A 27,607-nucleotide genomic window follows, 5' to 3' on the forward strand; every position below is an offset into this window, starting at 1 on the left:
TTTAGCGTTATTAACCGAATTTACAAATAGTCTCCAATCCATTCCAAGCGCAGCAGTGCCAACACAGTTAGTTCGTGCACACTGCAAATACGTATTGCAATACACATACACACAAGTACACACACATGTATGTAATATAAGCAAGCACTTAACGAAGAGAGAACAATAGTTTTTACGTTCTTTTGCCGTGCGTTTGTGTGGTCTTGTTATTAGCAGTGAGCGAATACAGTAAAAAAGTTCTCAGTACAATCTGTTCCGATTCTGTTCACAAAAACAAAAACTACGAACATGTAACCCACCGTCATGTGAATACAAGTAGGAAAGAGAAGGCCCGCAAGCTACTTGTGGCGACTTTTTACCGCAAGATCACTTGGCATGCTCTCATGTGCGCTATGGAGTCACATATGGTAGATGGTGTTTTTTTTAACGTGGGGATTGTTGAATGCAATTAAATCACAGGAAAATGTTTCTCATATCTATGAAACTGATTTTATTTGGTAGCTATTTAACGGCATTCAGTTTGATTATGATTTCGGCCATTAAATCAGGCTGCAATTCGGCTTTCAAGTGTTCAACGGATTTTTTGTCAAAGTGCCAAAGCAAGTAATCTAAAGGAGACACATACGAACGAGGTAGCCAGTAATTCTAGCAGCCCATAAAGTGCACCAAACGGTAATTTTTTCTGGATATAATAGTATTTCAATAATGGCTTGTGAACCGCGCTTTTTGTTAAGCTTCGGTGGGGTTAATTTATGGCAAATTGCCAAGCGAAACTAGCCTCAATAAAATCGAAAACTGTCACAGAAAAAATGTCCCTAATATAAATTAGCTTCTAAACAAACACATTTAGAGAGAGAGTGCTGCGAGATTGAGCACATTTCCAAAAATATTTTCTACCCACTATTCAGCAGGTATGGTTAGGGAAATAATACTCATCAAATAAAAGTAGATAAGATGATCATTCAGAAGAAGAAGAAAATGATAAAAAAGAAATAAATAAATGGCGTGTAAACTTTTGTTAGGTGTTTGGCTGAACGAATCCTCCTATTTGTGGCACATCTTGATGTTGTTCCATAAATGAAGGGACGTACAGTTTTAAACCGACTCCGAAAGGCAGATATTTTTAGGAGGAGCTTTTTCATGGCAGAAATACCCTCGGAGGTTCGCCATTTCCTGCCGAGGAGCGACCGTTATTAGAAAAAAACTTTTTCTATCATTTTGCTGTTTCATGCACGGGGATTCCAACCTAAGCACTCCCGAATGGTAGGCATGCACCAAACCATTCGGCTATGGCGGCCGCAAAAGAAAATGATAGGAAAACAAATTATTCAGCGAATAAATGCATATACGAGGGTCATTCAAAAGGTTTTTAGAATTTCATTAAAAAAAAAAAATAATTCGGCAAATAAATACACAAGCGACGGTCCTCAACAAGTCTTTAGAAAATTATTGGGGAAAAATTAGTTAAGAATTTTTTTTTCCAATTTATTTCCGTAATGAATTTACTGTCTCTCAAATTCGACAAGTCTAGTTAACATTCGGTGTAGAGGGCATTCATTTGCTAATCACAATGGACAATGGGCGGGAAGGGCAGAATTCGAATGAATTAAAGCAATAAATATTCTTTATTTCTTCTTCCTCATCACGATTTACTTGCGATGTCTTGGGTTATCACGACCTGTGAACTTTTCTTACCACTTCCGCGAGAATTGCATTCTTTGGTAGTTCTTTAATTTTAGGAAAAAAAAATGTCTGACTAATTTTTCACAGTTAAAATGAAAATAGTTAGCATTGCCTGATTTATATCAATTATGCGCCGGTTGGTTCGAAAACTTTTATGTATTTTGAAGTGAACTCATAAGTCTACAATTACATAAATCCTCGTCCCACAAGCCTTTCTTGTAACCCGTTTTGTACCATCAAAAAAAATCTTTCAAGTGCTTGATAAGATGAAAATCCCTAGGTGTCAAAGCTGAACTATGTGGCGGGTGTGATAGAACATCCCATTTAAGCTCTTAGGAACTTCTGACGCATCGCTGGAGATTTGTAAGACTAGGCATTGTCTTGATGGAACAATGGAACACAGCTTTTGATTTGACCAGCTGCCAGTTCAAACATAAGCCGCAAAACACGTCCGAATAAAGGAATACAACTTTTCTTAATGGTTGATAAAAGCACAAAACGTAAACAAAGCCTACTAATATTAGAAATGAAGTAATTGAGGTTACCATAATTACCAAATCTTAAAGCTTTGATTCCCTACCAAGTGACCCTATGCGAAACTCTGTACAATGGCTAAATAGAGTTTACACTCTTTACAAAACAAGCAAGTGGGTAATCACATAAGAAACATTTTATCCATTTCTAGTAAAAAAAAAACTAAAGCACTCACTAAATCCCATTCACGCGTCCATAAAAAGCCCATTGTGAGCACCCAATTCTGGACCAATGCGCACAAAAAACAGATTTTTGTGTCATATATGTACTTCACAAAAAACTACCTATGAAAGTTAAACGCAAGCGTATCATACAATAGTCCAAAAATGATGTCAAGCATTTCATCAAAATATCTCAGCTCGCAATTTTATTCAGAAAACTTAATTTAGATGCTTGAAAAAGGTGATAATTTCTTTCTTTTTTTCTTTTTTGTATATCGCACTTGCAACTTACAGCATTGCTATCAGTTTTGATAAATTTTTTTTTTTCTTTTCTCCTATTGACAGTGCCACTTATTTACTTGTTAAGTATAATACGTGTATAGTAATTGTTGCTGCTTAAGTACTTCCAGTAAACGTTATTTATACTCGTATAAGAGTTACATCTATATACATACACATACACATACAAGCAATTTTTCACCCATTTAGTTTTGTTCGTAAATAATCACACATTTAACGAGTATATACAGTAGTACGCGTCTTAAATATGTTCTCCGTTTCTTCATTTCGTATATATGTATATGTACAAGTATAAGTAATATTTAATCCTATTAGATGGCTCAGTGCCTGTGTTGACTATAGTATGTGTGTTGCAGCTGTCATGAGAAGCAGGTGGGCATGTAGTTAAACCATAGAAGAGTTGTTGTTGCCTGTATTCTTTGGTGCCCACATACTATTATATTTTATTCTTTTTTTTTGTAATGAGTGGCGGGTACTGCCTAAATTATCTAAGCTTCTCTTCGCTCATGTCATCGGAGTTCACTGTGACACAACAACTAATGTATTTGAGTTATTAACTGGCATAGCAGGTGACTTGCACGGTTTTTATTTCAACCAATAATACTTGTAGTGTTTTTGTTTTGTTGTTTTTCTCTTCTTTTTTATTTTTATTTTTTTTTTTTGTTTTGTATGCGCGCTAATGCCTAACGCAGCCGGTTTCCTCTACAGTTAATTATTAAATTGTTTTGTATTTCTAATCTTCGTTTTTGCGAAGTATTCGTTGATTGTTGCATTTATTTTTTTGCAGAGAATTGTATTTGTTTTTTGTTGTTCATTTGTACATTTCTTTATCTTTCTTGTATGGTTTTACCACTTTTATACTTTTATGTCCATTATTACTCATTTCAATTTTTTCTTTCATACAAACAAATGTTAATACGAGGGGAACTGAAAAGTATATGAACTGAAGAACTTTGTAATTACTGATTAAACTTGTATTGTTACATTACTAGGCAAACAAACAAACACATACTAATATGGTGCCCTGTCACAAATCAGCTATTAATAAACAAAATAAGTGAATTATCACATTGTTCGCCTCAATTATTTTCGAAAATAGCAACGAACGAGCAGCATATTGGCGGATCACTTGTCGGGTGGAGAGAACAAAACAATACGAAAAAACGGCCATAAGATTGAAAAAAATAATTATTTAACAATTATTATGCATTTTTGTTTCAAAGTAATTCTTTTGTAATTTATTATTATGTCTGTTCATGAATCAAATAGTTTGTAACAAATTATCACGTTTTGCTGTTCATGTACCCGAAAAACTTGTAAAGTAGGGGAAGATGAGAGAGCGATATGACAATTCATTTTGAGGGGAAGTTGCAAGTTTTTACTGGATAAATTTTTACTTGTAAGTATTTACAAGTTCCTGGTTTTGCGTTCACATACATTTTTTGATATTTCTCGCTTTGAGAGAGAATTCTCGGAATTTAAGTTGCTGAACAATTTTTACATAATTTTTTACTTTTTTTTGCGTTTGTTGCTTTTTTAGGATTTTTATCACCAGATGTATTTCAAAGATGTTGTTGAGTATTGAAACCGGCTCTCAGTGATCTCAGCTATAAAAAATTTTGGCAATCAACTCACAGATATCTCACTTATAGAATTATCCAATAGTTTGTGCTCAAAAGGTCCCAGGTTCGACCCACGCGACGTATGTAAAACATCAAAACTATGTGTTTTTTTTTAAAACGGTCGTCTCTTGCTATGCAATGACGGCCTGTCAAGTGTAATTTTGTGAATTTTAGGTAATGGCCTGGGGAGAGCCACTGATAATATTGCATAATAAATATAATTGCGTTTCCAACAAGGGGACAACAATTATATCACTAGCACTAGGTGCCCTTAACCACCTAGCGTCGGTCACGGTGACTCTGAGCGATCTATTTTTTCAAATATTTCCGTTACTACGCGGGCCCCACGCCTGTGACTCTGTGTACCTTTTCTCCTCCCTCTTCAGTTTGCGCTCTGCGCTCGGCCAAGCAACACGTGCGCGCAGTGAAAAGAATCAGGTAAATATATATCGTATGCGGTCCTGGTGACCGACGTTAGGTTGTTACGTTTCTTTTAGTGTTAACATTTTCTTATCGTTTTTTAGGTTCAGCATGTCTCAACGTGATCGAAATATCTGTAGATGGTTAGAAGAGAGTGACTCAGATGCTGAGGATCAAAGGGACGAGCCGGAATTGCCAAATGAAGACTGCAGTGACGTAGAAGATGTACCTTTAGACCACGTGATTGAAAGTGAGTGTCAATCAGACTCTGAAATTGATGTTGACGAGTTATGTGAAAATAATGATGATGGTGATGTGCCAGTTGATGATCAATCTTCAGATGACGATGTTCCATTGGCAAGATACCGGAACTATTTCGGAAAAAATCGGTTCCGTTGGTCGAGCCAACCTCCAGTTTCGCGATCGAGGACTTTGCAACACAACATCATTCATCAACCTCCAGGATTGAAAAGGAACTTCAGAGATGTTTTGAACAGAAATACAAAACCATCCGATATTTGGCAGTTATTTTTCATTGATGATATGTTAGAAGAAATTGTTAAGTATACAAACGAAAAAATTATCAAGATAAGACCAAACTATCAAAATCAGACATGTGTTCATGACCTCGACGTAATGGAGCTAAAAGCTTTGATCGGTATGTTGTACTATACCGCAATTTTCAAAGAAAACCACACACATTACATATGTTGGTACAGCACAGATGGCACAGGAAGAGAGATTTATCGTTGTATAATGAGCAAGAACAGGTTTGAAATACTGCTGAATTGCCTTCGATTTGATGATGCGAGCACCAGAGATGAACGCCGTAGCACTGACAAAGCTGCACCTATATCTCAGCTGTTTGGTAAGCTGATACAAAACTGCAAAGAAGTTTGTTCAATTGGCAGTGACGCTTGTATTGACGAGATGTTGGTGGCTTTCCGTGGGAGATGCGGCTTCAAAATGTACATGCCGAAAAAACCTTGGATATCTTGTTGATGGCTACATATACTTGGGAAAAGACTCAGATAGCCAAGGCTTGCCCGATGAATACCAACGACTGAACAAACCCACGCAATCAGTTTTGCGACTGATTGCATCGATTGAAGGAACCCACAGAAATGTTACGACTGATAACTGGTTTACTTCAGTAGAGCTAATGAAAATCCTGAAGCAAAAACAGCTGACACTTGTAGGGACCCTTAAAAAAAATAAAAGGGAAGTACCTCCCCAATTTCTACCTAGCCGTCACCGAGACGTTGACTCTTCGATTTTTGGATTTACGTCAGATGCAACATTGGTGTCATGCATCACATGCCAACCATTGATCCACAAAAACAAAAGCCAGAAATGATCACTTTCTATAATAGCACCAAAGGAGGTGTCGATACATTAGATCAGAAATGTGCCATTTATTCAACTTCTCGACGCACACAGCGCTGGCCAATGGCAGTGTTCTACAGAATGCTGGATGTATCTGCGGCAAATTCATACATCATCAGCAACATGAACCAAGCTCAGAGAAAGGTGCCCAGACTGAATTTCATGAAACAACTGGCTAAAGAACTTATCGAACCTCATTTGAGACGTCGAGTGAACCAGTTTGGATTGCAGAGGGATCTTCAGAATGCTATTCGCCGGGTTCTCAAAATAGATGAAGAACCAAGATCATTTTCGGCAGGCAGCTCTGATAAATTAGAAACACGCAAAACTTGCTCAACGTGTGACCCAAAAAAAAAACGTAAAACATTCCATTTGTGTTTTCAGTGCAAAAATCCAATTTGCGTTGAATGTTCTCAAAAAATGTGTATAAGCTGCCGCGACAAATTGTAAATGTTAGGGGGCTGTAATTTTGTAATGATTGTGATTTGATTGTGCCAATGATAGTTTTATATAAGAGGTTATATACTTAAGTTACTAAAATAATTAAAAAAATATTGATCTCATTGATTGTTATTGCTTAGCTCTCAGTTTAATAAAGAACCTATAATTTCTTGAAATATTTGTAAGTGAACTTTGATTAATAATAATAAAAAGAAAAACATGTTAATTTTAAGAATTTATTAAAACAATTTGAAATAAAAACAACTAAAGAACTTAATGTGGTTTAATTTTTTGCCAATTTATAACTTTTTAACCTTGTTAATAGTACTTAAACCCAAGCGGTCACCATGACCGACGTTGGGTGGATGTGTTACTGGAATACACGTTAGGTGGCTAAGGGTTAGATAAAAATACATTTTCCTGGCCAACTATGACATTAGTGACCTGTAACAAGTAACTGGTGCGTACACTTCCGTTAGGTGTTTTTGGCCAAGCTCCGCCTCCTGTACGTGACGTGCGTCTTGATGTTATTCCACAAATGGACAGCTTGAAGCCGACTCCGAATAGCAAATCGATTTTTATAAGGAACTTTTTCATGGCAGAAATACACTTTACCATTTACTGGGGCTGAGGGCTGACCGCTATTAGAAAAAAATTTCGCTGATTCATGCACGGAGATTCGAACCTATGCGCTTCCGTATGGTAGTGATGCGCCAACTTATTCGGCTACAGCGGCCGCCAATAGACTGATATAATACATAATTGGCGCATATTAAAGTGGAAAAATGAGCCTAGCTTTGCCGAGAGGTAATTGTAGATAAGGTGTGTGAGTGAACTAGGAAAAGAACGAAATTTTCTAAATAAAAATGAAATGTAAATTTAGTTTAATTTAAACAAAACAGTTAATAGAAAAGAGAATAGAACGGAAAATATTTTTTGTTATTAGAAAATGTATACAAAACTCTTGAATTACGTCAGCTTACCAGCTGATTTTGCCAAATCTACTGGCAGCCGAGGAGCAGTACCATGATATGCCTAATTTTCTATATTTTCTTCACCGTGTATGCAATGGATTCAATAATCATAATGGAAATGTGAGAAAGTTGTCTGCGAAAGCTATACCGATTTGTCTTTGGGATTCCGCACGTTTTTTGTTGATTTTTTACTATCCAAAGAGGGCATATAGGATCATGATTTCTCACCGCATTTAATTTTTTCTTGGTTTGAAAAACAGAAGAAGAGTTACGAAAATCCCGATTTATTTATAAGAAAAGGCGCTGCACTAAAATGATTGCTGACTGCTGTCTAAATCTCAGGATTATCGCTCTTAACCCATCAAAATTTGTACAAAGTCATGCTTATTATTATAAATATAAATGTATATACATTTTTTTATTAAAAAATAAAAAATTTAGTTTTTCAAATTTTTTTTTAAGTGAAACTTCTTCGGCGTCGATGGACGAGCGAGAATAGAGAGTAATATTTCAAGGTCATGCAATGTTTTGGGCATTTTCGTTCAGCGAGAGAGAAAAACGATATATCGTAGAGGAAAAGGAGAGAGAGAGCTATACCCTATATATATCTTAGATACACTTTAGGCTATTTTTCCTGAGTTTTTCCTTGTGGTTACTAATTTCTAGTGAGAAATAGCACTGCCTACTTTTTGGCGCTTGTTTGTTGGTGCAAACCTGTAGGAAAAATATTTTTGGTGTCTACTTTTGGCGTTTGTGCGGCTGATAAACGCTCGGAGTAATGCGCGTTGTTGACACGGTTTGCGTCCGGTGTTTACCTACACCGGTCGACCCTTCGGCGTTTTTAGTAAATTTTGTCTATTTGTATTTTCTGCAAATGTTGTGAATTTATTTAGATATATATATTTTCTCTCTCTCTCTCTCTCATTCTCTCTCGGGTCTCTCCCTCTTTCTTTGTCTGCCTTGAAAGTTTCACTTCTGTTATGTGTACTACACTTTTTACACTTTTTTTATAAAACATTTAGTTTTTCAAATTTTAAATTTTTTTACAATAATTCCAGTTTTTTTTTTTAAATTTGCGTCAGCGATTTTAAATATCAACAAAATACAGTAGTATTTTTTTTTAGCTTAGTTTCAGTTACTCCCTTCGCACGCAATCATATTAGTCGCCCTCGTATACTTGTTGCGAGTGTATTGCGCACAGGTCTTACAATTTGGTATGTGGCTAATATTTTTATTGATTATGCTTTGCTTTGCTTCTTGCTTCTTGTTTGCCACTTGGCCACTTTTGTTCAAAGGTTACTGGCAACTGGCGCGCGCACATTAAGCTTAAGCGCAGAAAATTCTCAACTTAATAACTGGAAAACAAAAATGTAGAGAAGTCAATTTGTCGGACCGCAGCCGTCCGTCCAGCTAAGTACTAATACTTTTCCGCAGCTGCAGTAAGCCACTCAGTCTCAGTATCAGTGCTCTCTCGGCATACGATTTTGTTCTTGTATTTTCTTTTTAAAATATTAACTACCTACACACTTATTGTATGTATGTATGTGTGTATGTGAGTGAGTAAGTATAACTGCATTGTTTTCACGCTTTTCTAGTGCAACTAAACAAAAACAAAACAAACACGTTAATTATTAAAGCAATCGTGATGTAATCAATTAGCAGCGTAGGTCCCTGCCAATTCGCCTGGATAAGCTCAATTGAATTCAGCCGTCCGCGCAGCGGTCCATTTGAGGTTATAGCCGGCATTCAAATTGCATTAATTAGTATTTATTGTTAATAAACAATCATGTGTTTATGGGTAACCATTTCAATTTGTTGAAAACAACAGATCCCCAGGTGATGAGCTAATTGTTTTCATAAATAATAATATTGAGTTATGACATTTACTTTCTAGTTATGAAATAGGAATGCCGTGGATACTATAGCCATAGGCGAGTATTTTTTGCGTAGCAAATTGTAAGTGAATTGAATTATTCACATGCGACGCAATAACGAACTTCCGAGTACATTTTCGAGACGAATTTCGTTTTGAAAAATGCCATTTGTGGCTCGGTGGCCACATAAAACTGGGCACGTCCGAAAGAAGGAAAAATATCAAAAAACAAAAAAACTAAAAAAAAGCATAGGACCAAAATCCAAAAGTTAGCTCAGCTGATTACGAAATGTGTAAATACAAGGGTTGCTATTTATATTTCTGGCCCGACAATGGAAAAATTAACATTGGTGATCGAAAACGGTTTTATAAAAAATTCTAAAAAATTTTCAAAATATTCTCCATGATGAAATTGGTGCGACTACCAGTCGGAGTTCAGAGAAAACGTAGTTTTTCGGTGAAACACCAAAATGAAGAAAAAGTTTTGTCTAATAGCGGTCGTTCCTCGACAGACAATGGCAAACCTCCGAGTGTATTTCTGCCATGAAAAAACTCCTCATAACAAACATCTGCCGTTGGGAGTAGGCTTAAAACTGTAGGGGTCCTTTCATTTGGGGAACAACATCAAGTCGCACACCACAAATAGGAGGAGGAGCTCGGCCAAGCACCTAAAAAGGGTTTAGGTTTTTGAAATTATGTCGGGTCCAACCGAGCACACATTTTTCCCCACAAGATGATCATGCAAAGTCACATTGATGCTTGTCGTACTAGTGCCCAAAGATACCTCTATTCACGCACAGCATCGATATTTTCTGGCATAACAACTGATTTTGAGATAATTCAACTGAGAAAATTCATTGTACCAGTATTTTATGGTGCTAAAGTATGGTGCTTGCTCACCGTATAATGATTTGGGTTCATCAAAGCATTCTTGTCTTGTTTTTCTATGACAAAAATTTTAGAAAATAAACGCACGAAAATATTTATGGTTTAATTCCATTTTTTTTTTGTCGAGATAAATTTTTAAAGCCACTGTAAACAACATTAATATGGCTCACACAACAAAACTTTCCGAGCGCGTTTATTGTGAAATGTGTCAAACTCTTCACTGGAAATGTCAGACAGGGCCTCAAAACACTAGAAATGCCCAAGGCCAGTAATATAAATAACAGCCCTCGTACATACATATGTATGCAATGTAAAAAATTGTTGCTTACAAATGGAAATTGTGACTTGCGATTGTACAGAATTCATGAAATTCTATGGCGAAGATTGATAAAACATAATTTAAGGGGTTAGGGATAGTCAGAATTTTCAAAAAATTTGATTTTTTTTTTATTTTCTTAAAGTATCATACCTATAATATCTTAAAAATATTGTGTGAAAATTTGAAGTGAATCCGACAAATACTTTTCGAGTTATTCAACAATTAACAAAGGGCGCTCGGGCGCTCCGGAATCGATAGTAAAACTTTAAATGCATTTTTCTCAAAACTATGTTTTTTGAACTGGTGATCACTGTAACTAAAAAACTGCTTGATAGATTTCAATAAAATGTATACTGCTTTGGAAAAACATAAAAAACGCGTGCCTGATCGAGGATTTTTTTCCCAAAAATTTCGATTTTTTTTTAACAATTAATTATTAATTTATTGAAAATCATAATTTTTTCGGGCCTCTGACTACCTTTAACCCCTTCAATTTTTCAATAAATTTAAATAATTTTTTTCCTTTTCAAGAAACGTCCTAACTTGGTTTGTCCTACTACCTTCCCATTAATGTCGGCGATACGAAACAGACACATTAATTTTTTTTTCGCTTTCTCCAGCATTCTGGCATGGCAGCAGCACAGAGCATAACAAGAAAAACTGTTAAAATCAGCTGTTTAAAAACGAAGAACTCCCTTGAACTCAGTTGCTTCTGCGTTGATTTTGAATACAAAAATTTTTGATTTTGATTTTGAATACACAAAAAAATGCAAAAAATTGCAAAATATCCACATTCAAAGAGGAGGGAGAGCATAAGAGAGTTCCATCAAAACTTCCTAGAAGTACCACTTGAAGATCGCATATGTGCTTTCGTAATTGAATTAAATACCTACTTTGAGCTAAAGCGGATTACGCAGCCTCGGTTTCAACTTATAAATAGTCATTTTTCAAATGAGTGAAAAAAGTATTAATTTACAAACTCTACAGAAAAATTTTAAACTAAAAGAAAATTACGAGAAAGCTACATAGAAAAAATGCGTGACTCCTACTAATTTTTCTTTTCCATGACAAAGCGGAAAAATTCAACAAACTTTGCTGGCATGTTTTTATCTTTCAGCTGTGAAGACGGCAGTCATGCCAAAAATGGTTGCAAATGTTTGAAAAAGGATTGCTATTTGCCAATTAACACAGATTTTTTTAAAGCAAAAAATAAAAACAAAACAGTTGTAGTTACTCTGCTTAGTAAGCATACACAAACAAAATAAGTATATTAAAACAAAAAAAAACACAAATTAATCACACTAAATGTTTTTATTAATGTACTGGCATACTCAAGCAACACAATTCCCCTACCTCCTTCTCTCCCTCTCTCCGTCTATCTTACTACTCAACCACTCTCGCAGAAAAACACGTTGCGAATGCATAGAATTCCATTGAATGTTTCTTCACCGTTATGCGATTAGTTATTTGTCTGCCTTAAATATGAGAGACAGACACGGACGGCAGCCGTACACATGAGCGAAATTCACAACTAAACATCATCAAGACCAGTTGATGCAGTCGCGTCAAATATTAATTCACACGTAACTAATTGAATTAATAGAAAAGGAAAAGAAAATTAAATGAGTAGAAAAATCACGCTATCTACATACACACACATATATACATTTACCTTTTGCTTATGAGGGTAAAGGAAAGTAACTGCTACAGGCAGTGCGGCAACCATCAACAAACACGAAACTTTTATTAAATAAATTAGTCGTAAAGGAAACATTAAATTCGCAATAATAATAAGAGCACTAAATAATTAACAAACATAAAATTGAAGAAGTAGAAATCTGATAACTCGTGTTGAAGATCCACAATTCAACTGGATGGGCTATGGTGGGGTGGAGTCAAGTGGGTAGGTATGTAACTGTGCATGAGGTTGGCAAGGCATGAAAGGAAAGGCGAAAGTGAGAAAAATTTAGGAGCAATTAAATAAAACAACTATAAAAAATTAGAAATATGTAAGTAAAGTTATACAAACTATAATAAAATAATATAGAATAGAATCAAATAAAATAAAATCAAAATGGAAATAATGAAAATAAATTAATGTAAAATAAAATAAAATAAATAAAAATGTTAAAAACAAAGTGAAGTAAAATAAATAATTAATAAAATAAAATGAAACAAAAATACAGATGAGTATCATTAAATTAAAAAATAAGCAAGATAAAAGATTAGTATCAAATGATAATAAAAAAAAAATAATTAATTATATTAAGCAAAACTGCAAATTAAATAATTTTAAGTAACAATAAAAAACCAAAATCAAAAATTTGATTAAATTAACTTAAAATAACAATAATTTAAATCAAATTAATGCAAAATTACAAAACTAAAGCACCCCCCATTAAAGGCGAAAATAATTGTTTTTATTCTGCAGTATTTTGTACTAAACCCATTATTTTTGATAACTGCAAAACATCTTTTTGGCATAGAAGATATTAGGTTACTAATAATTTCCGGAGAAATGTTGTACCAGGCTTCTTTAACCGCTTCAAACAGGGCTTCCTTTGTGCTGCAATTTTTTTTAATTTATATTAAAAGCTAAGATGGGCTCTAAAGCCAACTTCTTTGGCCCAGAGCCCGTTTTGCCACTCCCTTCTGCGGCCATCACAGCCACGTTTAGCAAATGGGTAACTACCACCCACAAGCGAGCTTGACAGGCTGAGAGAGGCTGCCGATGAACTAAACTGATGTTACGTGTCATGTCCGATCGACTGTCCCAAACCCTTCTGCCATTAAGCAGAGGGGAGTGCAGACGGCTGGTTGGACAGATGACAGGCCACTTTCTGTGGGCGAAGGACATGGAAAGGTTGGGCATCTCAGACAGTGTACTCTGCCCAGCTTGTGAAGAGGAGGATGAGACGGCGGACCACTTCCTGTGCGTCTGCCCCGCCTTCGCTCGAATCAGGTGTGAGGTCTTGGCACTGATGTGTTAAGAAGCGACCATCTTGGCTCCTTGGCACCACAAGATCTATTCAGACTTCTTCGGAGATCGGGTAGATTTCGAGAAAATTAAAAGGGAATACAAGTGCAGTACAATGGACTTAATTCATGTCTGAGTGCTGCAAAAAAAAAAGAACAAAAAAAAAAGAGCACCAGCTATCGATTTCTTATATTTAAAGTATTATACTTTAAGAAAATGCAAAAAAACATCCAATTTTTTAAAAACTCTGACTACTCCAACCCCTTAATTATAGTGCAAATTGTATCCAAAATTAATCACCCTAACGGAAGATTTATATTTTTTGCAACTGACGTCGTACATCAAAGTAAAGATTTCCATCACTAAAAATAATTCTTTTTTTAGTTAAAAAATTTTTCAAAAACAAAATTTAATGACTAATTTTGCGACACCTTGTATTTCATGGGGTAGCGCTGAGTTATACTCGTATACATACATAAGTGATTGCATTCGCCCAAATTTGCATCCAACTGTGATTGGAAATAGTTCTGTTGCACGCACATTCTCTGTCGAATGCTTTTTTCTCTCACTCACAAAAGTGGCTGTTATACTTATTTATAGGCAAGCAATAACATTTTTGAAATGAATTACGACTGAATTAAACCTCCATTGATGGTATGTATTATTTTACAGCTTTGCTTTGTATTCTGGGTATGTTTATTAGGGTGGTCTATTGCCTTTCGCCTACTCTTCTTCTTTACAAATAAGCAATTCCCCTTCCTTTTGCCCGATTCAGGTGCAAAATCTGTTTAGGCTATTACCGAATTTCGTGCCGTCACTGTTTTAACATCAGTTGCCATTTCGTAGTTTGACAATTGAATTTTCATTTTTCGCGCCATTTGCATGCGCGAAGGCAGGGATCCGATTGGCTTGATGCCATTTTGAAAATGAAACGCGAGGAAACGGGAAAAGAACAGAATTTTGACAGATTTTAAGTCACCTTTAGCAGAAAGTTTAAATGGGGGGTAGAGCCCTCCATCAATAATAGAACATCACGAGAGACCACACAAAATGAATAAGAAAGTCTACACATATGTATGTAGTTAGCAATGATGTACACATACACACATATTTACATACTCAAATATATATTATATATTAAATTTTCTCAAATAAGATAAAGTGCAGAGAAATTCATAGAAAACTTATTATAATTAAAATCACAGATAAGCCAAATCCAAAACTCAAAAACAAATTCCTATCTAAAACAAACAAATCGCTGATGGAAAACTCAACAGCTGGTTGAGCTGAGATAGAAGAAAAACAACAACAATAATAATACTTGCCATTAGCAGAAAAGACGCAAACATTACTAGTGCGTAGAAGGCAAATCGAGAAGCTCTGCAATTTGCAAACAAAACCGATGACCAAATGCAAAATTTCAGTATACGAGTACAACACCAACAACAACGCATTAATAATAATAAGGCAATAAAGCGAGAGAGGCGGCGGAGATGAAGTCGAGGCTGAAGAGTGAAATGTAACGAATGGAGTAAAAATAAATTGGCCAAGTGTGTGAATGCATAAACAAAATTCGGACACACAAACAATTACAGGGTGCCGCAGAATGAGCCAACTTTAGCTAGGTTTGAAAAATTTCACATATTGCTTATCGATAACAGTAAAATTATAAGAAAACATGTATTGCCATATAATTTTCATGTACAATTCGAAAATTTTTACTAAAATTATATAAACAATAAGACATTATTTTAGGTATTACAACAACAGAGTGGCCTGGAAGAGCTTTTATATGCCACTTATTCCGATTTCATATGCTTAACCACCTTCACACTTCCTAGTGAGAAAAAAAAAGCGGTCCTTGCAAGGTGCATACAGGGTGGTTGGTTGATTAATTTTAAAAATTCAATTAAAAATTTATTTGACTTCTACAGCTAAAATAACATTCGTAGTGTGACAGAAATTTAGTTTATGTTTATACATTTAAAAAATAAGCCACTAAAAAGTGGGGAAATATTAAAATCGAGTAATCTACCGAAACGGTGATGTCAATAGGCTGTCTGGGTGCTGCAATTTCACTTCAATCGACAATTTTTTGTGAAGCGCCACAAAGAATAGATGTTAAACCAACTAACAAAAGGCGATTCATGAGTTCAAACCTGAATTTGCAGTTGCCATTGCTGAGCAAGTGTTACAACTGGCGCCAATGCACTGAAAATTTGGATTGACAGAGTGAGCTACTATAAAACCACCCCCGGAAGTTGTTTACATGAGTTTTCGTGCCATATTTAATGACAAGTTTTACACTTTCCAATACAATAAAAATCTCAGTGCTGAATTTTTATGCGTCTTTCATTTATAGCTAAATTAAATTAAGTTTTTCCGCTAGGTGAATCCGCCTGTTCTACTGTATCATGTTTAAAAAACACTTATATCAACCTAATAAGATATCCACATAGAATTTTTTAAAACGTATGGTTCGCTCGAATAAATCTCCAGTGATAAATATCAAGCAGCAACTTTCAAGAGAGTAGCGCACAATTCTCTCTCTCACTCTCTCTCTTCTCAGCAGAAAAATATCTAAAAAAGTACACCGAATGCAAGGAAAAACGTTCGGTTGATGGTCGGTATTATTACAGGACACAATCCATGGGGTCAGCATATGACCACCATGGGAATCATTGAGGAGCCGATGGGCCTGTCGTGCTTGGAGGACACGAATAGCATTAAGCACTTTCTCTGTGACTGTCGTGCTTTTGCTAGAGCACGGCTACGAGTTTTGGGTTCCGATGTCGTGAGAATGAGTAATACTCGTTCTCTAAAATTGGAGGATATTTACGGATTTGCCAAAGAATCTGGAAATTTTTCACAGAACTAACTACCTCTGTCTCTGTCTCTATTCTTTCCTATCTCTTTCTCTGATACATTTCTCCTTTCTTCCTTGACTATCTACCCTCTTTCCAGAGCTCTAAATACAATGGGCTTTTTAGCCTGAGTGTTTGAGGAGCCTCCAAATCTCTTTGTGCTCCTCGGCTCGACCTATTCAAATTTCAACGTACTGAACGTACTCCCTATTGAATTTCCTATTTTTTATTAGCTATTTTAAAATCAAAACGACATTTGAGTGTCTAAATTACAACTGTCCTTCATCAGCTGTTTTGCAATTTATCGACATTAAAAATTAGTTCAGCCGGAATTAGCAACTTTCCCTTCAAGTTAACTGTCACTTTGGGTTCTCAATTTCCCCTACGTTGCAAGTTTCTTGCACACGCGAGAACCTGAAAATTTAAACAGCTGGTCGAACAGACTAAAAGTCGGCATTCTCCTTCAGTAGTTGAATTCATCCGGTCAAAATGTGAATCCTGTCGATTATAATCAGTAAGACAATCTAAGAGCATTCTTATGTCGGCACTAATCGACTAATATGAATCACCACACCTCCTCTTCACGAAATCGGCTTTTCGGGCAGCAACTCGTGTTTCTTGAGAGTAACTGATGGTAAGCGAGGCGGCTTCAACTTGTTGAAACCCGATGAATGCTCACACACAAGAGCACGCATATCCTAGTTGGCCGCTTTAAGACACCCTGTATACAGTTTGCATGCAACTTTTCATATATATATTTGCATATGTGTCTTACTCAATATGCGACCGACCAAGCAGTGTGTGGCTATTGACCAAACGGAACATCTCCACTTGACCAGTGGTCAGTGGCCAGTAATCAGCGGTGCCTTGAATGCATGTCAGTGTGTCAAGGAATCTAACAGTTTAAGTGACTGCAGCAAAAAAAAAACAAAAATGCAATTACAGTTGCGCCAAGCTCATACAAACAACAAACCACACATAAATATGCATATCCACATATGCAGCAACAGAGAACAGGAATTTTTGAATCGCAGTCCAAATGCTTCGGATTATAGCAGGAATTTCATTGGAATGACGGCATCAAATAGTCAACTCTAACTGGCGAAACTGGTTAAACTGCGTGGCATGCATAGGAAAAGAGAAACCAACTAACGCAGCACCAGTTAAGCAAAAGCATATGTTGCCCCTAATCATCGAGTAAACAAGCAACTAAGCGGGCAACCATCCTGTTCGATCAGCCAAGAAACACACAGCGACAGTCCAGCCAACCGGACACTCGAATTGCCACTGTCTAAAGTAAATCCGATTTTTTTTTTTTCCATTGAATGACACTTGTGAGCTCACATTGCCTCGCAGCTTGCAACTGTGTGCAAAACTCGGCTAGGTAGAAAAGGAAATTTCAGAAAGTTGAAGATTTAGCCAGTTGTTAGTTATGTTCTTGTAGCAAAGTGAAATCAGGCTACTTCCAAGTAGCGCTGGTTAGAGAGTAGAAATCAAATCAGGCACAAAGGCGTGCACAAAGTAGCATTCAGTTATCTTTTGCTGTAAATCTAAAATAATATATTTTCTTAAAGACATAGCCTTCAGTTTTCCATTTCTCGAAAATGATATCTGATAGATGGTCGACACCAGAGTTGAAGTTTGCAGTTTTGAGCTCTTTTGTATTATCTATTGCGATCGCCGTAGCCGAATGGGTTGGTGCGTGACTACCATTTGGAATTCGGAGAACGTAGGTTCGAACCTCCGTGAAACACCAAATGAGGAAAAAGTTTTTTGAAATAGCGTTCGCCCATCGGCAGGTAATGGCAAATCTCCGAGTGTATTTCTGCCATGAAAAAGATCCTCTCTGCCGTTCCGAGTCGACTTAAAACTGTAGGTTCCCCCCTTTTGTGATACAGCGTCAATACGCACACCACAAATAGGAGGAGAAGCTTAGCCAAGCACCCAAAAAGGCTACAAGCGTCAATTATATATATTACATACATATATATTGGCGTTAGACCCAGCAACAACAACAAAAATGACTTCAGCCTGGAGATCAAACGAAAAATAACAAGCTATTACTTTGGACTCAGTAGGCAATTGTGAAGTAGAGCTCTTTCTCGAAGAACCAAACTGACCAAACTACAAAACGCTCACAGTTCCGGTACCGCTAAATGACAAAGAAGCATGGACGATGTCAACAGCAGATGAGAAACTTTTGGAAGCCTTCGAGAGAAAAATTCTCCGTAAGATCTTTGGTCCGCTCCGCGTTGGTGAAGAGTATAGTGTACGGTGGAACAGTGAGCTGTATGAGCTATGCAAATAGGGGCATAGACACGCATAGCTTAGCGTGTAAAAATACAGTGGCTACGCTGGTTTGGTCATGCCAACCGTCTGAACAAAGACGCTCCGGATTTCTAACGGGCACCAGCGAGAGCTGGACATAAACAACTGGCGCGTTATTTACGATTCAGCCAAAAGCGACAGCCAGCTATGAAGCCACACAAGTACATAAGTAAGTAAGTAACTGGCGTCAGATTGTCGATTGCTTTGAGGAATCTTGCTCTTGGCCTGAAGGATGCGCAGCCTGTTTTTTGTGTATACCAGCCACCTTCTAAAAGTTCATTTTTGACGATATCGTGAAAATTACAATAAATACATATAGTTTAAGATAATGCGGATGTGAAATAAGTGATAAACTCATTTTTTTGAAAATAATATATAATTTTTAATAATTTCAAATCAAACAACTTAATATAATTACGAAGATAGGTTCAGTCGTAAAGCAACCAAAAAAAAAAAATCTAAATATTTATTCATTGCGATAGAACTTTGCGATTCAGGCTTCGTTGTTTTTGGTTTTGCTGTAAGAGCAGCAACCTCATAACTCAGGATCTTCAATAATCAATCAATCAAACTCCTATGCATAGTGCGCTTCCATATTAGCATTAGTATAGTCTTACTGTCTGCCGAACAGCCAGTAAAGTTGTTTGAAGCGATTTTCGTAAATTTTCGCTAAATTAAAGAAACTTTTTGAAGGCAGAAATGCACGCAGAAGCTTGCCATTGCCTCCCGAAGGGCGAACGACATTAGAAAAACCTTTGTTTAATATTTTCTGGTATTTCTTTCCCCTCTCTCTTCCAAACTACTCTGCTACGCTGCTGCTGTAAGCCCAATTTTTTTAAGCATATTTTAAATTTCAAGCTTACAGGTTTTTATTGCTCCATGGGATCTGTGGCGGGTTGGCTTTCCATGGCTCCCACCAAAAATTTGCTTTTAGTATCTAAGTGCGTGGATCGAATTTAAAATGTATAACACACAAATGTAGTCACTATATCAGCCTTTTGATTCACAGTACTTTTTATAAATTATCATTAAGAATTAATAGCAATATTTAACGTTAAAAAGCTTATTTTTTGCATAAGCTTGAAAAAATTCCCTATTACAGACAGTAAAATAACAAATATTCACTTATAAACACTCTTTATTAGTTCAAAATTTGAGTTAAAGCTATTTTTACTCAATAATACTACGAATTTTATTAAAATTCTATTATTACAAATGTTCTTCTCAATGTTTGTAATACCGTGCAAAATAAATGTGCGGGACGAACTGTCAAAGGAGCGATAGTGAGAAAAGAATAGAGCGAAACCAAAAAAACCCAGTCAACCAACAATGAGGTTCGATAGAACTTTGTAGTTTTTAAAAGAGTTAAATTTACCTTTGGCCTTCGATAAATCTTCATTTAAAAAAATAGTGAAAATTTGGACTAAAAATCGCGATAAAATAATATTTCCAAAAAAGTGAAAATTTGGAATAAAAAATTGGGCGATTTTTTAGTCTAAATTTTTACCTGCGGTGCTTTTTGTTACAAAAAAAGAAACAATATTAAAAAAAAATTGCCTAATTTTAGCCTGCAGCGCTTTTTTTCAAATATACATACATGTATATATTCGTGTTAAAAAAAAAACTAAAATAATAAATTTCTCATCAGGGTCACTTATAAATTTTTCGATAATACAACATTTTCATAAATATTATGAATTATTAAGCCTAAGGTAAATGCTTGCTCTGTCAACAATTGCTTCTCTTCAACGATATTTCAGTACAAGATGCAAATACGGCGGTAAAAAACGTAATTTTTAAGCTTTTTCTAGGGGTTCTATAGGGACCCCAGGAGATTGGGACTTTCATCGTTATAATGGTGTGACCTTACTCTTCCTATTGAGCGTAGTGGGCGGTGCCACGCCTCCTCCCATCCAAATATATCGCGGTAGTAATGGAAAGTTTTGCCTCTGTGGCTTGCCTTGTTATTTTTCACCATTACAAAGTGCAACCTTTTCCAATATTCATAAATTTCAATAAATTTAGTGAAACAAAATGTAAAAAACTTACCCTTGCAACACAGCTTTTGTTTTTTTTCCAACAGTTAATACTCGTAATCAGCCCTACTAATTTTCATTATTTCATTTCGAGTTTGCTTCGCTTTGTTGTTCACTTGTTTACACTGGTATTTCCTGATTTTGAGTGAATACGCAAAAAAAACACATTTTTAGGTAATAAATTTATTATTCTTATGGTTCCATTCACACACACACCCAGTGGTATGTGTTTCCTTGTTGTAACGATATTTATGTTATAAATACTTACAGTCAACGTCAAAAGTAAGTGTACACCATATATTGACAAGCCCCGACTATTTTTTTATTTATTTATTTTATTTAGTATTTTAGTATTAAAGTCAAACAAGCAACCATGTGTCATTTTTACAGTGATTGACCTTAAGAATAGTTTACATAATTAAATCGTAGATAAAAGGATTAACAATAAAATCAAAATTAAAATTAAAATTACAGTTATATTTATTTATATATTTTGTAATTTCCGTTGTTTGTGTATAAAAATATAGTTCATACTACTCATACTACAATAAAAACCATGTAAAGCAAAGTTGGGAACTTTGAATAAAATTAGTGAAAATTCGGCAAGTTTTCATCAAATTTCAAACTTAAACTTTTTACTCCGAATTGAAAAGAAAAACTGGGTATGCAGTTTTATATATCAGATACTAAATAATTAAGTGCAAGTTTCTAGTAAATCAAATATCACACCCATTTTTGAGATTTTTTTTGTTCACGCTCTTGTGCATTTTCTCCATTTAACGCCCACTCCACATTTTTTTTTGTATGGAAAAAATACCCAACACCGTCAGCAGAAAGAATTGTCAAAAATCAACGCAGTTTTTGTACCACTTGAAAAAGTTTCAAAATTTGGTGAAAATCAAGGCGAATCTATTAAAGGTGGTATCGGTAAATCAGCTGTTTGTTTGACAAATCATACAAATCGTACAAAACATTGTTGTTGGTCTAGTGTCACCTCCTTCACTGAATGCGCCTTGATGAAAATTTGCCGAGTTTTTACAAATTTTATAAAAATCTCGAAACTTTGTTTTACATGGTTTTTATTGTAGTATGAATTATAATTTTATAAGAACAAATAATTGAAATTGCAAAATAAGTAAATAAATAGTCAAAACTTATCAATATAAGGTGTGCACTTTCTTTTGACGCACACAGTGTATACATATTTTTTATTACTATTATACATAAATATTCTTTTTTTTCTGTTTTAATTAACATGCACGCACACAACTAAGCGCGAACATGGAACAGCGCACATTATCAACACAAAAACAAATCAACAAAAAAAATCAGAAATCTAAACAACAAATTAAACACCACAAATAACATGAACACCAAAGCAACAACAAAGAACGCCCCTCCAATTCACTGTACGTACTTATCTACATACATACATATGTATACAAAGAATTGTGTGAAACACCTGTGCACCGATCAAACAGCCAGCCAGTCAGAAGAAACAGTCAATAGCGATGATGGTGGCTCTAGCAATTGGTACTGGCATGAAACTTTCGCCTGTTGCGCCTGCGCCTTCATGTACATACTATGCGCATATAGGAAGATGAGCGAGAAATATAAAGGCAGTAGCCGTTGCTTGTTGTTAGTGCTGTTGTTCGTGCTTGCACAGCTGGCCGCCGCGCTATATGGATTGTGTGCAGACTAACTACTGCTTTTAAGTGGCCACTGGACGCTTGGTTGCTACGCGCTTCAATGCACAACGGCGCTGGCCAACTTCATGATTGCAGCGACGTAAGGCAAACATTGGTAGGGCAACAACAATCAATAAACAATATAAGCGGAAAAAATGCATACAGTGACAGCGGTGAAGCTGCAAACAAAAAGTGGGCTCTTTGTTACTTTTTTGCTGCTGCAAACGCAGTTGCTTATGGTAGATTATTTGTCGCTGCGGTGTTCGGCAGTGGTGTTGCGCTGTCGGCTGCAAAGCAGCGCGCAGCTCTATTACCTGTTTACTTAAAGAACTGTTTCACGTACGTTTCGCACACAACTTCTCTTACTTTTGCGTTAATATTGTCAGTTTTTTTTTCTATTTTAATTTGATTCAATTTTATTGTTTACACTTTGCATTTACTATTTACGATGAATTTTATTTTCACATGCAATCAATGCACACACACATTTTAGCCACAAATGCACTGATCTTCTTCGCCTCGTTCAAACCGAGCCGAAAAAGCAACGGAACTGCGAGCGAATAACTAATAGACCGACATGGCTTTCTCACTCACTACTAACTTTGCTGCTGCGTCCGTTTTCTTTCTTCATCTATGAAGCTACTTGGCTTTTCCACTTTATTAACTTTCTTTTTGGCAAACGCATTCACTTTACACTTATTCACAAACGAATCATTCCAACTGAGTGCATTCTTCAACAAACCTAATGTAATTTAAAGATTGTTTAACACACGAAAAACTCGATTAGCATTTTAAATTATTAATTAGTTTAACAAATAACACCGCCGAACGGGCACAATGCAGCATGTAAAGGGGCAATGTGACGAAAGCGAAACGAACGAGACAAGTGAATAAATACAATTTGTGAATTTGTTGAAAAAGATACTCGCAGCAGCAGCGACGGCGTCGACGCAGAATGTGAGATGAATTCGCCGTTATGATCGTTATGGGAATCAGCTGTTTGCCGGTTGTAGCAGAGTTGTATTTGAATGTTGTTTTTGAAAACGGGAGGTATTCACAACGTGTGGTAGATGGCGGCAAAAAATACTTTCTATATACAGTAAAAAATGTGTATGTTAATTTAAAGTCAAATAAAAAAAGTTCACCCTATGATAAAGTACTTTGCGATTAAAGGGCTGGAATTTAGAACAATGCCGATCTTGGAATTTCTGGCAAACTATAATGTTTTTTTTAATGAAACTTGGTGGAGATGTTAGTGAGGTGTTAAGAAACACTCTTTATAACTTTAAATTAATCGGGAAATAATAATTTTTTAATTATTTACATTCAAAATGCCCTTGGGAACATCAGTATAATTTGCCACATTACACTCTATATTTTTTAACATTTCACTATAAATCACCAAATATACACTCACACGCGTGTTTGTACCGATTTTTATGCTAATATTCTAATTATATCTATTAAAATTAAATGCAAATTCATTTGCCTATGCAATCACATTCCAATTTTAAGCGCGAACAAGAAGAAGATTGGAATTACAACAGTATGGTGTTGCCGGATGCCTGCAAATGAAAACAAAAATTAAGTACTTGAGTTTAGTGTTAATGATGGGAATGGGGGTTATTGTGCCTGCTTACTACATACACGCATATGACGTTTTAATTTTGGGTTCAATGGTTTTAACACGGAAAGGAGTTTTACGCAAAAATACTGTGCATTGCGTAGCCGGAGTTGGACTGATGAGGGTTATTTTTTTGAAGTGCGGCCGAAGGCCGCCCACGCGAAAAGGAGTTCTACGCAAAAATACTGTGGATTGCGTAGCCGGAGTAGGACTGATGAGGGTTATTTTTATAAAGCGCGGCCGAAGGCCGCCTACGCGATAAAGAGTTCCACGCAAAAATACTGTGTTAATTAATTTAATTTAATTTTAATTACTTTATTATTTTTTGTGATACGCTTAATATCATTGTTTTTAAGTTTAAATGAGTTGTATGTTTTTATTTTCAAATTCATTTCTCAACTTTAAATTACAGCAAAAAATACTGCAGTTTTACAATGAACCTTCCACTGAACATCCCTGCGTGCGAACTTCGTTTTCATTTCAGGTGTATGGCAACACCAACTTTTCGCTAAATTATAGAACTTTAACATTAAATTACTTAAAAACTATAAGCCTCCGGCAGGTTCTGTTTTCAGTTTTAAGATGGGGATACACCCCTCTATCACCCCCTTTTTACCGTTTTTTCCAAAGCGATCGGCATTATACTAAATTCTAGCCGATTAAAGTTCTTACAAAGGCAGCCAAATTATTGAGAACAAAATGGGGCATGAAAGTTCCAACCTCCTAAGGTCCCCCCAGGAAAGGCTTAGAATTCCGGTTTTTTACGACCGTATTTGCATCTTGTACTGGAATATCGTGGAAGAGAAATGTATAAAGCAATTGTTAACCCAGCAAGCATTTAACTTAGGTTTTATTATTCATACTATTTTATGAAAATGTTGTATTATTGTGAAATTTATAAGTGACCCTGGCTAAAAATTTTTTATGAAAATTTTATTTTAGATATTTGTTTTAGTTTTTTTTTTTGCATTATGTATATATGTATGTACATATATGTGCAAACAAAAAAGCGCCATAGGCGAAAATTTTGAATAAAAACTCACGCATTTTTTCAAGCTTATGCAAAAATTAAGCATTTTTATCGTTAAATTTTGCTATTAATTCTTAATGATAATTTATAAAAAGTAATATGAATCAAAAAGCTGATATAGTGACTACCTTTGTGTGTTACACTTTTTAAATTCGATCCACGCACTTAGACATTATAAGCAAATTTATCGTCGTAGCTATGAAAAGCCAACCCGTTGATACTGTTTTGAAAAGTTTTTCTTCATAGAAATTATTTTGGTGGAATATTTCGGTATTTTTGGTTTGTTTAATTATTATTAACGATATGAAAAAAAAGACAAGGAGAACGAATAGCTAATTTAATTGCGCAATTGGCTACTAATAACAGTTGGCGAAAATCCGTAAACGACGTTTATTGAGGTTTCAAAAGTATGGCATCGATGTACATTTTTTAATAAGTAATAAGAGGGCAAAGCGTTTATGGGCACACATTTTTTTCTGTTATTTGAATGCATAATTAATAATACCGAACATACCTGTTTTCTTTACCGGCGTCTATTTCATTTAGTTTTTATTTTGATGTCCTTACATTGTATGTCAAAAAATATGTTTATTATCTAGGATTATTTTATAATCTCAGACTTTGGGTGGGAAATTTTATATTTGAAATCTCGCTTTTAATTACGGACTGGGAGTTAAGCACGAAAAAGTAGATCATCTACTTATATGTGAACATATTATAAGTTTTCTTTCAGTCGCAATGGATTTGCATTCTCCGATCGATGTACATATGTATGTACGTATAAACTGCTTTATACGGCTCTTTTTTGTTCTCATGTAGAGTATGCAGTTATTGTTTGGAGACCTTATGATCAAGCAGAATCAAATGTACTCAAAATATGTTTTAGACATGCTTTAAGCTTCTTACGGCTTAAAACGCCTGTTCCATCTTACGATTCTCGACTTATGCTAACTAATCTGGACTCTTTGGAGAAGAGAATAATGGACCTTTTACACTCTTGTGATTAAAGGCATCCTTGATTATTCAATGTTACTCGAGCGAATAACTTTTAATGTTCCGCAGAGGAGCCTACCCAATTCTTGCACTTTTTATGAGGAAAACTTTAAAGACTATATTTTACATTCATCGGGAGACACTTAGAGGGCGCCCATAAATTACGTGAGGTGTTTTTTTCAATTTTCTGATATCGTGAGATTTTATTCAACCCCCTCCCCCATCCCCCAATCTCACGTGAGATTTTTCAAAATGTGGGTTTCTTATGTAAACGCGTTGGATTGTTATTGTAAAAAGAGAAAAAAGTTGCTTCGTGCTTTTATTTACGACTAGTTAAGACTAGTAATCAATATTGCTGAGAGTTATAAGTGTAATAAAAATTTAACAATAGAGGACTTAAATCGTAACTACTGCGATTAAAAAAAGAATATCTACTCTAATTCAGTCCATGGAGAATCATGCGCGGTTTCAAGAGAGACTATTGGGACCAACATGTCCATATGATTTTCAGTAAAATCATGTGCTCCTTCAACTTCGTTCTAACCTAGCCACTCTAAGCCGTTGACGCTTGCGCACAGTAAACTCATTAGCTCGTCTTGTGACAATCCGTGAGGGTCGCACTTTGCGGAACATACGCGCTTGCTTAGCTGGTGCAATGTGAGCTGCTCGCCTGTGCTCTGCAGCTCTTGTGATAGATGCGAAGTAAATACCGCATGTACTGTAGCATATTTTCTCTAAATCATCACGTATACTTGGGCAATAGAGATCAATAGACGTGCTGATGAAGGCATTCAGCGGTTCAATCGGTACGCGTATTAGAAATGAAGCAAATGATTTTCCGTCATGTTCTTTAAAGTCCGGAATTGTCAAACGTCAACCAGAGTGATAGGGCGTTCGGCTCATAGTGGCGCGAAAACAACCGACGGGCTACACTGTACCGCAAATTCAGATTAAATTGAGCTATTTGGTATAAAACAAATATAGTGGTTTGACAGTAGTAATGTATAACGTCGAAGTATGAATGAAATTATTTTCTTTTGAACGAATTAGTGAATGATCTTAATCATACTACGATTACGCTTGAGATTAAATCTTAAGCATGTACAATTTTTTTGTTTCAATCAGAAAAAAATTGCGTGATATTTGCCGAGACCCCCCTCTCTCCAACGTAAGATTAGATGAGATTTGACTCGATTTCTGTTTTTTATTATCATTTTAAATTATCAAGCTCTCAAAAAAACACCCGATATAAGATCTAGACAAACTTATCTGCGTTACTTGCATCTTATCTATTCAAAACCTAAAAAAATATATATGTATATGAATTTTTCCACGGAGAAGGTTTGTAGAATATGCTCATTGCTGCCACTCGCCACCAAGTGGCGCTGCAGAGTAGCAACTTCTGCCCCGTTCAACCGATCGTCATAAAAATTAATATGACCATGTATTTTTACACAGAGGAAACG

At 35.7% G+C, this 27,607-nt stretch overlaps 2 long non-coding RNA genes across 4 annotated transcripts in view; one reads left to right on the forward strand and one right to left on the reverse strand.

Moving 5' to 3' along the window:
- LOC128860249 (uncharacterized) overlaps window positions 1–23,459 on the reverse strand; it is a 38,771-nt gene extending 15,312 nt beyond the window's left edge. Inside the window, exons 1-2 of one of the 2 annotated variants that reach the window (XR_008454232.1) lie at window positions 22,224–23,459; window positions 20,820–20,941 (exon numbers count right to left, since the gene is read on the reverse strand). This is a non-coding gene — a long non-coding RNA (uncharacterized LOC128860249). The remainder of the gene's footprint in view (window positions 1–20,819; window positions 20,942–22,223) is intronic. The other variant, XR_008454231.1, reaches the window with a different exon arrangement.
- Window positions 11,479–15,884, forward strand: LOC128860250 (uncharacterized). 2 transcript variants are annotated; one of them, XR_008454234.1, is made up of 4 exons: window positions 11,479–12,610; window positions 14,784–15,203; window positions 15,334–15,446; window positions 15,513–15,884. It is a non-coding gene; the product is annotated as an uncharacterized LOC128860250 (long non-coding RNA). The 2 variants fall into 2 exon arrangements; XR_008454233.1 differs by having other exon boundaries at window positions 15,334–15,884.
- Window positions 23,460–27,607: the final 4,148 nt, after the last annotated feature.

The sequence above is a fragment of the Anastrepha ludens genome, chromosome 4 (genome assembly GCF_028408465.1).
Source record: "Anastrepha ludens isolate Willacy chromosome 4, idAnaLude1.1, whole genome shotgun sequence".
Classification (NCBI taxonomy): Eukaryota; Metazoa; Arthropoda; class Insecta; order Diptera; family Tephritidae; genus Anastrepha; species Anastrepha ludens.